This window comes from Coturnix japonica, chromosome 5 (genome assembly GCF_054131305.1).
Source record: "Coturnix japonica strain WE chromosome 5, WE-NBRP24, whole genome shotgun sequence".
NCBI classification, from domain to species: Eukaryota; Metazoa; Chordata; class Aves; order Galliformes; family Phasianidae; genus Coturnix; species Coturnix japonica.
The window spans coordinates 11,535,510-11,551,634 of record NC_140667.1 but is presented as its reverse complement, the minus strand read 5'-3'; the positions used below and the strand labels follow the sequence as shown (position 1 = coordinate 11,551,634).

Here is a 16,125-nt window from a genome sequence, read left to right as displayed (position 1 = left end):
CGCCCCCCTCTCCTCCCTGCTCCGAGGGAGAAGCTCCGACTCCCCCCACCCAGGCACCTCTCCCTGCGGCAGTGCCGGCGGCGCCCCGCTGCGGCGCCGGCCCCGCCGGGGAGGCAGGGAGGGAAGGAGGGAGGGAGGATCCCGGCGCCCCCGCCTCCCCGGGCTCCCGCGGCAGCTCGCACGTAGCGCCGAGCAGGGAACCCCGGCAGCGCGGGGCTGGCACGGCTGGGCGTCCCCCCCGCCGCCCCCGCCGAGCGGTTACCGCGGCGACCGTCTCCCGTCGGGGTCCCGGGTGCGGGGGCCGGGGATGCCAGCCCCCCCCGGTGCCAACATGGAGCTGCCGCAGGAGCGCCGTGCGCTGTGCGGGGGGCTCCTGTCCGCCCCGCTCCGGGAGCGGCCCCCTCCCGGCCGGGCAGCCCGAGGAGGGGAGGGAAGCAGCCGGGTGTTTTTCCATTCGCGGTTGGAAAGTTGCGCTGCCGGGACGTTTCTCGGCAGCGCCCAGGCGAGGAGAAACTCGTGGAGAAGGAAAAGGCCGCTCCGGGAGCGGCTGTCGTCGGCAGGATGGAGGGAGCCCGAACGCGGCTCCTTAGAAGCGCCGGGTTGTGAGATTCTTAAGGAAGCATCCTCTGACCTCTCCTCGCTCGGGAAGGAGTCAGGTGGCTCAGAGCTGAGTACGTGTGCTGCGAACTAGAGGCAGTGAGCCCTGTCGGAGCCTAGCCAGTTCCCCAAACACACCGTGCTGCTCTCCCAGCTCGAGGATTTTCTGTTTACGTGAATTTCCCACCCCGGGGACCACCGTGTATGTCTTCATTCACTTTAGTTTTACACCCAGTACTCAGTCTGCAGCCCTTCCAAACTCCCAGTCCTGCTGTTGCCATTTCTGCCTCCGCCACCCTGTTTGTGCAGAACACTGAAGTCTCTCTGTGAGATGGATGGGACGGGTGGCCGCTAACAAATGACACTGGGCCATATTTGGTCACATTTGCTCGAGTGACTCATGCCTTCATCTGCAAGTGGCTTTATTGATTTTAGTACCTAGTATTTCTCCAGGAGCTGTCACCCATTTGGTGGTGGTTCATCACTGCCTTCCGTCTCTTGTGTTTATGATACTGTAAAATGTCCAGTCTCCTCTGAATCTCACTTCATCCTCCAAGGCTTTGACATGACAGCCTGGTTTTGTCCTCTTTAATGGCTTTCCTTTTATTTTGCCCCTTACCACAAGTGCTGTCTTCAATGGTTTAGAATCACAGAATCATTAAGGTTGGTAAAAACCTCTAAGATCTCCAAGTCCAACCCCAACCTACCTCTGCCATGCCCACTGACCTCAGTGCCGCATCTACTCTCTTCTTGAACACCTCCAGATGACTCCACCCCCTCCCTGGGCAGCTTGTGCCAATGCCTCACTGCTCCTTCTGAGAAGAAATTCTTCCTAACATCCAACCAGAACCTCCCCGGGTGAAACTTAATTGGTTTGGCGTCTCTCGGGTATCTGTATCCAGTATGAGATGTTTCTCTATGTGGTATTTGATGTAGGCATGATCTGTCTCAAAATTTATCATTCTCCGTTGGGATAACCACTTGATTTTCAACATCCTTCAGTAGTTCTCCTATTTTGAATGACCCGATACTTCTGAGGCTTGCATAGCATTTTGATAAGCTGAGGGGCCGGATATGCACACTTGACTTTGTGCAGCAAGATATTATTTTTTTCATCTCTTTACCACGCCAGTCGTCTCAAGGTCCAAAAATGCCCAAAGAAAATGTTATCTGGCTGCCATTTAGTAACTGGACTTTGCTTCCTGGAAGCAGTGGCACACTATTGCCCAGCCATGAGAGATTCTGGAATGGTGGATGAATCCCCAAGGAGAAATTTTGCTCAGAGCTGGAAGTCTTATCATGAATGAATCACTGTAGTAAATCTCCACTGAGCACTCCAAGATGTAGAGATGTAGCTGCTGGAGGCTTTTTTTTTTTTTTTTTTTTTTTTTTTTAAATCAGGTACACAAACAAAGAGAACATCCATAAGGTTTCAGGAGATCTAGTTCATTCCTCCAGCAAAAAATAGTAATGTCAACATGATGCCGTAAACAGCATCTTGTGAAAGCAACAGTACCACTGAAAATCAGCAGGGTGCTTTGGACTTGGGAAACAGACAGGTAGCACAGGCTGAAAGGCGTATGGACAGACGTATGGATAGACTTTATTGGTAAGCACTTTCACAGCTCCCTCCCCTCTGAGCTAACATTAGATTGAGAGCACAACGTCTCTTTTGTTGGTGGAAAAACCCTTGGATGGAGACTCGGAAAATGGGGCTAACGAAACGAGGTTCATCAAAGCGGTTCTTAAAATGGAGACAACAGCTTTGGGGGCACGAAGAGCTAGGAAGACTGAAGTGAGGAATGCAGGGCTAACTTGTTGCCATTCATGGTTGGCAAGCCCTGCTCACAATAGGGACCACAGAATATGGGCAGATGATAGGTAAGCACGTAATACTCATATGGCTAAAACTAAGCAGTGGAAACAAATCTGAGCATCCTGTGTTTCCCTTGCATTTGGGTTTCCAAACATTTTTTACACCTCCTTTCTGTGTCCCTCCCACCACACATAGGAATACTGAGTTGACCTGGCAAGGAAATGTCCCAGGTCATCCCAGGGCTTGTGATGAGCTGCTCTGTGCGCAAATCACTCAGCACTTCCCCAAGTCCCTTCTCCCACACGCCAGCAAGGTGTGGCACAGCGCAGGGCACCAACTCCTCTGGGTCACTGAAAATATCTCTGAGACATACTCTTGCAAAATTATAGCCAGGAAAACATAACGACTGACATGGAGTTCATATAACAACTGCCCACCCATTTCATTATTCCACAAATGTGCGATTCGTGCTTGTGAGCTGTCACCGTTAACATTTCCATCTGTCTCAATATTGCTTCTATTCTTAGTTGCTATGTGATAGATGTAGGTGTATGAAAAGGATTTTTCCCCCCTCCCTGTGTCATGAAACAAAATAAATGAAAGCCACATATGTGTATCTGTGCGTTTCATGCAGGCCGTAAGGAATACTGGCATGCTGGAGGCATTACCTTTGATGGAGTGAGCAAAGCACAGCTGTGGCCTCTGGGTGCTGCTAGAACATGTACACAATGGGGCAAAGTGTAAATAAGTCAAAATCTAACCACAAAAGAACAGCTCTGCTTTGATCTTCTTTTGAATGTGTTATTTTAGAGATCTGTCTTCCTAATCACATAAGTATAGGAGTCATCTTACTTATCGCATAATCCTAATTGGGCTTTTCCTGAGGCAACCTCAGGGGGGAAGATCCAAGGATCAAGCCATTGGCTCTGCAGATATTCCAAACTTGGAGCTTTCCAGGTACTCATTGCTTGGACAAACAGAAAGTTCTTTGCTTTGGACAGGTAAATCCCATGTTTCTCAATACCTTCACACCAACACTGGATATGATGGGACACCCCACAAGGCTTACAGGTATCTCACAGTAGCCTCAAGCATAGGTAGAACCTGGCTTCATTCTTTGTGTTCCGCAGTTACTGGTGCTGCTGGAACTTGATGGCAGAGCACAGTCTTGTGGTCTGCTGGCAGGGTGTAAGAGAAGCTGGGCTGTCATGGGCCAATCTCTTTCCATCAGTGCCCAAATATATACTTTCTGTTCCCCTGCTTTTTAGTGTTCTGGTCTTTATTTTCTTCCCAAAATAGCAAACAAAACCCTAAGTTAACAAGCATAAACCATAAACGCTGGCCTCCAATTTATTTTGACATTTGGTAAGAATGATTACGCAACGTGTTCGTTAAGTCATAACATTTTCACTACTTTGCCATTTCAGATCCTTATTGAGTGTAGCACATGAGAAGATAATGGATTTATTTATTTTCAAAATGGGAAGTAGGCCACAAACCTCTGACGAAAACACATTATTTCTGTTTGCAGTGTATACAGAGCCTTTTAGAGGCATTGGTCTCACCTGGCTGTAAAAACATAGTGGTTCATTTAGGAAAAGGGGTGAGGAGGGGTGTATGGTCCACCACAATGTTTATATGGTGGTGCAGCTGAGGTGGTCTAGTCAGACAAGATGTTTCCTCTTACTTAAACAGAGCCCCTTCCTCCTGACAGTCCTTTGTGGGGCTTATGAATAATGCATTAAACAGTTAAGGTAATAGATAATTAGATGGGCCAGCTAAAAGCAATGTGAAAGGGGGTTGGTAGCACAAGGATTACAGAAGGTGTGTGGGCATTTTGACATCCAGAAAATGTTATAGATCTGGTCTCAGCTACCTCAGTCTCATGACGATAATTAAGAAATGTGGGTGTAGAAAAGCTATTTGCATGGTTTGGTTGGATTATTGCTGCAGTTCAAAACACAATTGGCAGAGACACCCACATTGGACATAATTGCCCTTTGATGAGGCAGATACTGACTTTTAAAAGCTGATATAGTTAAAATTATGTCTAAAGTTTATGGGGCCGCGAGCTTCTGACTGGATTCCATTATTAAAACAAATGGTAACAGACAATCTGAAGCACTTAAAAGTTGGAGGCATATTGATGAGGAAGGGACGTTGGTAGTGAGAATTCATTAGGATTAACTCCGCTCTCATCTTCTCAGCGAGAGTAGAAGAACACGGGCAGTGTCCAGAGAGTTTGCTTCATATGCATTTCTATACATCCTCTTCAAGACAGGCTGGAGAGAAGGCCAGCCAGGCTGGTTCCTTGGCTGCTCTGTCAATAACCGAGAGCATAAATTCCAATTCCTATATGGCTTGTGTGTTGTATGGCAAATCTTTGCAGTTCTTTTGCTACTGTATGTTCATCAACAGTGCAAATATGTTACCAAACTCCCCTCTGAGCAATGAGTAGAGTGGAAAATACCACAGATAAATACATATAGATACACGTATACATGCTCTGCCTTCTTTAAAAGTAGGGTGGTTCTTTTTTAAGAAACAAATGTGAATGGTAACTATGGGAGGCACTGAATATGTACAGCTATGGAAACTTCAAAATGTTGACTTCAGGCCTCATCCTGCATTAAGGTGTATTTTCATTTTTATCTTTATTTTTTACATTTGTATCCCTAAAATAACAGCAATGGAAGAAGCTTGCATAGCAAGCCCAGCGGTCATTCCATATTTACTACAACTGCTATGCAGGATTTCCCTGAGGGACAGGGAAGTTCTGTATTGTTTTACACTGTTCAAAGGGGCCTTCGATATTTTCCCATAAAACTATCATCAAAAACCTGACGAAGAGATTTGATGTAATATTCAGGTGGAAAACTGAATTTGTAATGAGAGGACAATGGGTTTCAGGGAAGCAGGTGGTTACTAAAAGTAAAAAAGATTACTTCTGACAGCAGATACTTTTGAAACCTGACCAACTTCACTGAGAGAGGGATTCACGAGCAAGGGTCAGGAGGATGGAGCTGCTGAGGTAGCAAGTTGTCTCTGTCAAATAAATGCTCATTCACATCTGCTGAAAGTTTGTAAAACCATCTGAGAGGATATTTGGCTGAGTTTTGTAAGCAGATACCTGATAAAATAGAATTGGCCAAGAGAAAAAGCTCTAATGGTTTTCAAGCAGGGGCCAAATCCCAGTTTTGGATTTTTCTGATAGGTGATAATATATCTCAAGCATCCTTTGCTTTTCATATGTGCCACTCGCTGCAGCCTGAAGTGTGACAGCACTTACGCTATCGTCGAGACATTACTGCATCAAAGGAAAAATGAATAGTACATCTATTGGTTTCAGAATGTCATCCACACCAGGAGTGAATCTCACATTATTTCCCATATGAATCTTTTTTGCGCCTCAAGTTTGGTTTACTGACTAAGTTATTGCAATCCCTTATACCGCCCTCATCATTCATTGTGGTATTTGAACACCTTGCTAAGTGACATGACTAATATCTGCCACAAGTTTCGCCCTCATCCTCTCCCAGAGGAACAAGTGTTTGAAGTCTGGGTTGGTTTTTTTTTTTTCCTTTCCTCTGCTTTTCTTGCTGTGCATTCGTCCTTCACAAAGGCCTGGTGGCGTGAGAGGTCAGAGCTTCATCAGGGATTCGTCCCATTCTTCTCTCCCCCCAGTGCCACATCACCGCCAGTCACTCTATCCACCGCCTATTCCCCAGGCAGATCTGATTCTTGCACGCTTCCCGCCCACCACCTGTTGTTTTCCTGCTCCCAAATCCTTCACCTAGACTCAGCCATCAGCTGCACAGCCTTGGTCGTAGCCCAGGACATTCACTGCTGCTCTGGGCTCTGTCTTTTTCTTTTTTTGAACTCTTTCAGAGATCCCAACTTTGCTGACTTCAGAGAGGCTTTTGTTCCCCAGTCTATCGCCTTTGGCACCAAATAGTTATTTTTATCATCCCATCAAAGATCTCCCACAGCACTTGCTAAGGAGAATTCTGCCAGCTTACAATTTTTAGGGAGCCCAAAGCAATCAAAACATCTGACAAGAAGGCTGAGCCTTTTTTTTTTTTTTTTTAGGCAAAGCGAGAAAGTTAATTTTAAATGGTGAGAATTTCATATTCGTTTATCTGGAGGGATTTTCCAGACAAAGCAGGGCACAACTTCAGACTGCTGTTTCAAGGCTGAGGGAAGCCAGGGAAGACGGACTTTCCCAATTTGCGCACTGCTGGGCTTGCCCTGTGCCCTGGCATGCTGTCCTGCTCAGGAGAAGCAGGGAGGGCAGAGGAGAGGTACCATAGCCTCCTGCACCTCCAGAGGCCATTTCACCAGCTACAGCTTCCGTGTGACAGCTGCCTGCTGTGATTAGCAGCACAGCTCAGCTCGCCTCTGCTGGGCTGCCAGCACAACTGCTTGTGCAGCTCCAGTTCCTATCAGATACCGTCAGGCCTACTTGGAATCATTCAGTTTGGGAGAGACCTGCAGTTTGGGATCACCCTGTCCAACCACAAATCCATCCCCACTATGCCTGATAGCCACATCTCTAAGTACCATTTCTGCTCTTTCCTTGAGCACCTCTGGGACAGTGATTCTGTTACCTCCCTGGGATGCACAGGGCATGATGCAAGCTTGGCACCAAGTCTGGGTTGGATCTGTTTGTCTCTTTATCTTGTGTTTTGGATTTCTTTCTCAATTTTCAAGCCTGGGAGACGCAAGGGGATATACAGAGAGGGGAAGGAGCCCCATTAAGGGGTCTTTGCAGAGGAATGGTGTGTGTGCTGCAGGTGGGCCCACGCAGAGAAAGCAGATGAGCAAGGAGTGCGGGTGTATCTTGTCTGGTGCTCAGGGGACACAAGATGAAGAGTTATTGATCCTGCGGTGACCTGCTGGTACATCATGCCTGGCTGCATCTGAAACCACAGTGCGGGAAGTCATTGCCTCTGTGAGCTTGTGCTGACTGTGGGATGTTGGTCAGGACCAATGGCTGTAAATATCAGCTGAATTCAGACAGAAGTCTAGGTCAAACTTGTGGGAGCATGTGTTTGTGGGCAGGTTTAGCTTACCCCAGTCCCAGCCTTGCCTCTATCCCTGACATGGGTGTAACAAAGCATCAACTCACTGCAAGTGTGAGGTCCCAACAGAAAAGCAGCAAACACTACTGCAAAATAAACCATGTTATCAACTGTGCTTCCTGGACGCTAGTAACTGCTGCAGATTTCTGGCACTTAATGGGATATAAATTAAGAAACTAATCAGAAATGAGCCTCTAAATTATACCGATCCTTATCCATTTGCTTTTATCTCAATGCAACTTCCGAAAAGAATATTTTTAACAGATTTTTTTTTCAACATTTCTAGTAAGAGGCAATAGACAAAATGTCATAATTTACATTTGAAGGAGTTTCTGTCAGTGTGATTCCTTTCTAAAAAGCCATCTTACCCTAATACAGTCCTGGAGTTTAAGTAACATATTCTGTCGCAGTGACTTTTGCATCAAAACAATTTTTCTATGTTTCATATCCAAGGAAAAAAAAACGTTGAATATTTAAATTCCACATCCTTTTTGATCTTAATTCCCATCACAGAAGAGCTCTTTAGGCCTCATCAATGTGCTCTAGGTACAATATAAGAGTATATTTTTCATACGATAGGATCTAACCCAAATTAGGAAACCAAAGGGGAACATGCTATGCATGCCTGGAAGGGAAGTGGATTCTGCTCCAAGCATGGAGAAGGGTAAAGCATCAAACAGAAACATAACGAAAATACAGAATAATGGTTTGAATTCCTGGCTGCAGGATCCTTGCTGAAAACCTAGTGCTCAGCTCCGTGCTGATTTACATGCTTTGCATTCCTGCTGCCTTCAGTGGTGTTTATATTCAAGTTATTGAAGGCACAATGAGGCCATGGAGTATATTGTCAGGTTGCAATTAGTTATAGCAGATTAATCAGGGTAACTAATGGCAAACAAAGCGCTGTTTGAAGCCACCACTCCTTTGTAAGCATTTACGTGTCAGCTGTGTAAACTACACGAAAAATAAACAGTGTCCAGGAAACAAGTACTAATAATGTTCTTTATGAGTTCATACTCAGGCAGTGTGGGTCTGGATCTCTGCAGAAGGCCCCGTGGCCATCCACTGGAGTTTGGTTCTGGTGGATGCTTGGGCACACCAGCCCCATGCTTGGGTTACTGGGATCCTCCCAGTGGCCATGTCCCCACTGCGCAGCCTCACATTTGAGAAGTTGTGTGGAATTTGAGGAAAGTTAGTTGCACTCGTGTTGGTTTTCTGCGTATGAACTGCAGGAATTTCAGGCCCAAAGGGGCCAGCTCCATGCTCCTGTCCCTCCTCAGATCGCTGCCCCAGCAGCCCGGTGCTGCCTTGTTCCATGATGCCCATTCATCTCCTCAGTAGAAGTCAGTGACATTTACATGCCATGTGATTCCAGTTATTAAATCAACAGAAGATTAACAATCTTGAGTATTCAATAAACAGATAAGACAGCAAACAAATGAAATGTGTTAGTTAAGGGAAATTTTGGCTTTAGTGCAGTGATTCCAGTGTTTGCATCACGAACCACAAGTCACAGGCCCCGGGGAGGAGGATGTGATGTGGTCTGGGTTTTGTTGCTAAGACTTTTTTGTGGCCACAATGGTAATTTTATATCACAGTTAGCAATAATGTCTACTGTTCCTCAGCTGCTTCTCCCTTAAATGCTTTAGTTTGTTAACACGGAAGATGCTTTGACCAGAGGGTGATGGGCACTGCCCTGAGCTGCTGGATTTCAAGGGGTGGTTTGACACTGGTCGCAGACAGTGGGTTTGGGTGTTCCTGTGTGGAGCCAAGGGTTGAACTCGATGGTTTTCATGTGTCCCTCCCAGCTGGGGATACTGTGTGATTACGTGATTCTATGACTGTTTTTGGGAGGCCGTGCTCTGCCCTTGCTGGCCAGGAGGTGTGCTTACAATGCATGCGTGCAAATGGCGTGTTTGGTCTCTGTGCTGATGGCTGCACAGGGGTAGCAAGGCCCAAGAGCAAGCCGGGTGTGCTCCCACAGCAAGTACAGTCATGAGCGGCTTAGCGTGTCTCTATACAACATACAACATGCACTTCCTCATCTGCAGGCAGCTAATCTGCACCTACCACAGAGCTTTGCTGCAGCAGCAGCTTCACACACAGAAATTGGGCTGAAATCCCTGACTGGAACATGTGGGACAGGATCCGGGGCGCAGATCCCCCATGTGATGGGAAAGTGGCATACCTTTAGCAGGCATGAGAAGAGACCAATTATTTCAATTGTTGGTTCAGGTTCTTAAATTGTCTTTTGCTGTAGCTGGAGGGTGATGATGCTGAGCTATTAGGTGGTATTTTCCTCAGCAAAAATGTTGTGGTTTCAGCCCCGGTGATTGAAAGGTGCTTTATCCTGCGCACGCACAGCCTGCAAATGACATCTAATGAAAGATCCTTGGTTCTGCAGTCCCACTGGTGTGAGTGGGACTAACATCAACAGAGTGGCGTCACAGTTCAGTCGTCGCCTTCCAAATGGGATGTGCCCGCAACTTCCAATCGTGTTTATCGCTCACTGCAATTCTTCGCATTGCTTGAGTTGGAAAAGTTTATTTCAATGAACTTTCCAGCCCTTTAATGTGAAAAAATAGCAAAGATAGGTAGCTAGGAAACATGAATAAACATAATGAAACATAAAATACTTGTAGTGATATAAGAACTGACCTCAGGCAATTAAAATTATTAATAGAAAAAACACTTCAGTGTCAAAACCTGAGCATATCAACATCATTCACATCTGTGTTGTCGGGATTAGCTTGTATTTCATGAAAACCAAGCAAGAGGGAGTCCGTCTTGCAGCTCCTTGACCTTTTTCTCTTTGAAAAACAGGCTGAGATACTGCGTTCCTACAGCAGGGAGCATGAAGGTGCAGTTGTGGGGGGAGGCTGAGTATATCATATACTTGATCACATATAGATCAGTTGTGGGCCTTGTAAGAAATGTACTCTTTTCCAATATCAACTTTTTCTTTATTTATTTATTATTGTTTCTCTTACAATTACAACGGGGGAATTTAAGAGCCCCACAACTACTTCATCATATAATTAGATTATCAGTAAATTTGGACCTCGTACATCAATCACCATAATGCATAGCCTTCACTGAGACAGAAACCAGATGTGTGCGCTGCCGCTTTGTTCTTTATGGTATCTACAGTATCATTAGGGCCTATGCTATTGTTTAAATTGAATTCAGCAAAAAGCAATGGTCTTACCCCACTACAAGCAATCTGATATTGCTGTAGGGATAAAGCTATGTTGCAGTGATGGACAACTCTTGGTTGTACTCTGTCACTGTCATTTGGAAAAGGGTTAAGTGTAACTGGTGTATGCAAAACATAATTTTATCTAGTCAGCAGGAGGAAGAAGACACTGGATGTCAATGTGAGCACCATACAGAGGACATGCCATGGAACTGACACAATGGATTTGAAGCACTACAGTCACTTGGCTGAAATAACTAGGAGCAGGTCCTACTTAGTGCCCTTCTCCAGCACCCGCAATGGGGGCTGTCTTCATTGGGCACCCATGGGAAGCAGCGGTACTGTGGATCCCTGCATATGGATGTGGAAATGAGGCTTTCTGGGTACCTCTAAGCTTGAATTACATCTTGTAGAAAGAGAGTCTCTGACCAGGCAAGTGCCTCCCCATAAGGATTTCTGTTTGCTTCACAAACTAGGACTTCACAGGCCCAGTCTTTTGGGGCTCCTTCAGACAGCATTCTCCTGGAAGTCAACGTCTGCTGAAAACTAAGGAGCCCACATTTGTATGTGCATTAGAACGCAAAGCAGATCATTATTTACACCACTTTTTCATTTTCCTGTCCATCGAGCACTGACTGGTAATAATCCCCCAAGGGCTGATTATCCTGGCAAGATGCAGCAGCACTCTGACCACACCTCTTCCCTAGGAAGATCTCAGTACTGAGGCAAAAGACAGAGTGCTGGCAGAGCGGGAATTTCAACACTTGGTTGCCTTCCTGGAACCGATGGTCTTCATGTCCACAGCAGAGCAGAGCTGAATGCATCTACCACCACGATTTGTCGTGCAGTCCAGAACATGCTCCCTTTCCAAAATTAAAAGCTTGCTTTGATTGCAAGCAGGCTTTCTGAACACGAGCTCTCCCCCTCGCTCCTGAGAGCAAGCCAGCAGATGCTTTAGCGTCTCTACAGCACGACATTCACTGCTGCTCATCTGCATGTCTGGTGTAAGAGAAGAGTCCCTCCTCCAGGAATAACGTGTGTGTAATGTATTACGTTACAGCTAATTAAAGCAGCCCCTGCTGCTGTTCAGCTTGACTGGTGGATCATTCAAATATTTGCAGGCATTGTCCTATGAACGCCGAATATTAAAGCTCTGCCAGCTCAGCCTCCTCACGATGCAAAAAGCAGCTCAGAACATGCCACCTCGAGTGCCATCAGGCACCGCTGTGACACGGCTGTACCTGGAAAGCTGAACTGTGTAGCAGGTAGAAGCCCAGCGTGCAAATGAAATGCAGATAGCACCGTGGTGTGTTCCAGCTGCACTCCCCTTGTTGGAGGCTGCCCACAAAGGTCCACCTTGCAGCGCCAGCAAGCGATACGAGGCTATGCAGGTACATGATGAGGGAAAGCAATGGCTGACCCATTCCTAATGGAATTTCGTAGGAGGAGGACTCGAGGTGCGATTTTTAAAGAAGTTCTTAAAGCTGCAAAGGATATTAACCACCGGGATTGTTTCCCTTAATATATATTAAAAGCAGTTTTATAGAGGAGGCCTTCGGCGCGCTCAGGTTTCAAACACCGGGGCTGTTTTACGACGCCGCCGATCCAATAAATGCAGGTGTTTCATCCTGCAGCACGGCCTGCCCGGGGGCAGCAATGAGACGCCCACATTTCTCCCAGCACAAAGGAGTGGGTGCGACCCTCAGCCCAGAGGTGTTGATCGCAGCGGGTAGAAGTGCTCTCGGGACGCTGGTTGTGTGGAAGGGTGAAAGCCCGATCCTTGAGGGAACACGGGACGGGTGATGCTGTCTTTACCGAGATCGGATGGAGCCACTCAATCAGGGACTGCCATTGCTGCGCACTTTCCGCTATCAATAATGCACTGTCCTGGGGGCGGAGGGGGGGAGGGCGTGGGTGCCGCGGGAGGGCGGCCCTGGTGCGGGGCTGCAGCTGCGGCCCGGTCCGTGCCGTCGGGTGCGGGCGGAGCCGGCCCGGGCCGTGCCCCCGAGCGGGCAGCGAGCCGCCGGTGTAGCGTTACCTGGGCCACTCATCAATAAGCAATGCCCGCTATTATCTTGATTGCATTCTTAATAGGGGAGGTCAGCGCGGGAGTGATATTTAAATGCATCGCTCCGGCCCCGCCAGAGTAAACCAACACCCGGCGGCTCCCCCCCCCACCCTCCACCTCCCGGCCCGGCCCCTCCGTGCCCTGCCCGCCGCTCGGGGGGCGCGGGGAGCGGGGGCCGGACCGGGCGGGGCGGGGCGGGGGCGGCGGCGGCGCGGAGCCTTTAAACGGGGCAGAGCGGGGCGGGCGGTTGCCGCTCCGCTGGCCTAAGCGCCGGGCGGGGGGCGAAGCTTTAGCACGGCTTCGCTCCGTTCCGTTCCTGCTCGGTTAGAAGGGAGGCGGCCGGGCCGGGGCGGGCGGCTGCCGCTCGGTTGCCCTCCCGCCCCTCATCAAGCTTTGATGAGACACTTGAGCCGTCGCCGCCTGTGTTGCCGGGGCGGCGGAAGGCGACTGGAGGCACCGGGCGCCCGCAAGAGGATGTGACTGCCCGGAGGGGAGCGGCTCAGCCTTTGTGTGGACGACAGAGGTACGCGGCGCCCCGCCGAGAAAGTTGCGGGGCCGGAGCGGGGATGGGGGGCCCCCGTGTCGGGCACCTGCCGGCCCCGAGCCACCTCCCCAGCGCTGCCCCGACGGCGGTGGAGCGGGGCGCGGGGCGGAGTGCGCGGACCCCGCGCGGGCGCGGCCGTGGGGCGTTGCGGGGCTCCCCCTGGCGGCGGGACCGAGACGAGGGTGGCGGATCCTCGGGGGGCGCCGCGGGGCTGAGAGGGAGGGAGCGAGGGAGACACTTGTTGGACGCCAGCGCCGCCGGAATGCCCGGAACGCCGCCCGCCGCCAGCGGCATTCCTGCCCCGGCTGCACCGCGTCTTCGCCGCCCGCCCGACGGGAGCACGGGGCGGCCGGCCGGCCCCGCCTCGCGGCCCGAGCGCTGCGGTGTCGCCTCGCGGTGCGCTAAGCTGAGCGCTATTCTCCGCCGGAGTGCGCTTGGTTCCGAGCTTACCGCTATCGCGGGATCGATGGCCATTACTTATTTATATTTCTAGTAACACGCTTCTAATGAGTGCGAGGAACCTATCCCGGCGATACATTTTTCTTCCTCAGCATTTGAGTCATCTTTAATTCATAGCGCGATGAGCACAGGGCGGTGCGCCCAGCTTGGGCCCCTCACCTCGACGGGGATGGGCTGCCGAGAGCTCGTCGTGTTGGCCGAGCCCCCCTCCCTCCTTGGCCCCGGGTGCTGCCCCTCTGCCCTGCCCCGTGGCTCTCTGGCGGCACCTGGAATGAGGCGGCAGCAGCTTCAGCCGCTTGCTGGCTGAGAATTGCTAAGTTCAGAGCCTTTCTGCAGGACTCTACACCAGGCAGCAATTTTCCGCCGTAGTACTACCGCTTAATGTTCAGCTCCATTGAACATCAGCTGGGGAAACCCATTTGTAAGCAGCGTGCTGCCTGCTCAACCCACTGGCGTGCTGGGCTGCCTGGAGCTGCCTGGCACTCCGGAGTGGTGAAATTAGGGTAAGCAGGTCAGGAGAAGCACGGACACCGTGTTGGAGTAATCCAGATGTAATAAGGGAGATAGGGAAGGAGAAAGGGAAATGGATTTTATCTTCGAGGCTAATCTGGAAAAGTTTGATTTCAAGCAGCGTGCTTCTAAAAGTGAAGGCACGGTGCTGTAGTACTACAGAACACTGGAATACTATGACATGTAGTGCACAGATGCAGAGTGTTCCAGAGATAGGTTAAAATGTGGAAGGATGTAGTTGGAAAGAAGGATCCGTTCTTATTCTTTAAAGCTTTGCACACAGTGGCGATGCTGAAATGAAAGCAGCTGCAGTTAAAAGCCTGTGCACTGCCCATAGCACTTCCTGCAACTGTTGCTCCACTGCTGGAGGGAAGAAAGCAGAGCACATTGCATCCATCTCCAGCTCAGTAATAGCTCTGTGCCAGGGAGTGGGCATAAAAGCAGCTCCTGGAGGAGCAGGGTGAGACCATTGCATTGTTTCCGTGCATGAGCCTGCTTCGAGGTTAGCCATTCACTTGTGTTGCCTGGGTCTGCCTTCCTGGCTTGTGTGAAAGGCTGAGATGTTGTTCTAAGAACGTGGCGTGTGCCCGTGCCAGGAATCTTGTGTTAGGCATTGTGTGGCTCCACTAGAAGGGGATATGTGCTTTTAATAGGTTAATTACAAACTTGTCTTGACCTGCTCTCCAGGCGTATGTTGCGAGCGCTTGGTTCCTCCTAAGTAGCTAAATTGCTGCTTAATTAGGAAACTCTCAATCATTTCTTAGATCAGTCCATACAGTGGCATTCCTGCTAGTACTTAGCTGTGAACACCCTTTGAAAAGCACTGATGCGGAGCTATTTCTGTGTGTTGCTGAAATGTGCTAACGCCACAACCCACTGCTTTTGGTTCCAAGCAGGAAGGCGCTGTGCGTAATAACGCCCTTGTTCCCCACCACGCACCATTAGGAGGTGGCACAGCCACAAACTGAGCAGGCTGCCCCGTGGACCAGCTGGGATGGGGCTGCCTACTGTTGATCAGCTCACGTATCCCATTGTTTCCTGTGCTCATGCATGCTGATGCTGGCTGTGTGAGTTGTGTGGGGCAGGGATGGCCATGCCTGCAGCCCCAATCCCTGGCAGGAGCTTTGCAGTACAAAAACTGACCAACAGGTTTTGCTAGGCAGCAATGGCAACTCTGTTACAGTGGTTTACACTTTTGTGTTATTGCAATAAGTGCTCGCCCTACTTGGTTTGGAAGTACTAGCGTATACAATAATAGGAGAATGAAATGCTTGAACTTGGGAGGTACAAGTGTGTGTTAATAGGATAGCCATTGTGTCGTGGTCAACATGCTTATGCTGGCCGTGTTGCTTAAAGTAGGGCTCTGAGCTGTTGCATGCTGTTTTCATGAGCTGTCCATGGAGAACAGGTCAAATAGTCCCGTACCTAAAGCGTAGGCAGGATCAGTGTCTTATTTTCTCCTCTTCAGCTTTCAGGCCCTACATTTCAGTTGACCATAGAATTCAGCTGCAACCATCACCAGCTAGTAAGAGCAGTCTGGAGCATTGAAGACACTACAGATACCATGTGACAGTCAGTTTTCTTACAAAAAGAAAAGCCAACCTCACCTCACCCAGTTTTTACCATTTATAACTCGGGAGCTGGCTGGGATGATACTGATTTGCCGTGACTGTAATCCTGCAGTAACCCTGGTACTAATGGTAGCAGAAGGTCCCATTACGGTGTAATTTAGGCATCACAACTGGATACAGCTGTCTGAAGATGAATGCCATGGACAACTTGAGAAAGCAAAAGGAAGCTTCATTTAGTGAATTTCCATGCCCCGGTGACAGCTGCCATAAGGCTGTAGCAGTG

General features: G+C 49.1%; 1 protein-coding gene across 4 annotated transcripts in view; it reads left to right on the top strand.

Annotated features, from left to right (window-relative positions):
* The window catches only part of BDNF (brain derived neurotrophic factor), a 49,914-nt gene that overhangs the window by 17,257 nt on the left and 16,532 nt on the right, over nt 1–16,125 (top strand). The window contains exon 1 of one of the 4 annotated variants that reach the window (XM_015863457.3): nt 13,008–13,281. The exons of the other annotated variants lie outside the window; for them this stretch is intronic. The gene's annotated coding sequence lies outside the window, so the exon portion shown is untranslated. Of the gene's footprint in view, nt 1–13,007; nt 13,282–16,125 lie in introns of those variants that run through there. 4 annotated transcript variants of the gene reach the window in all.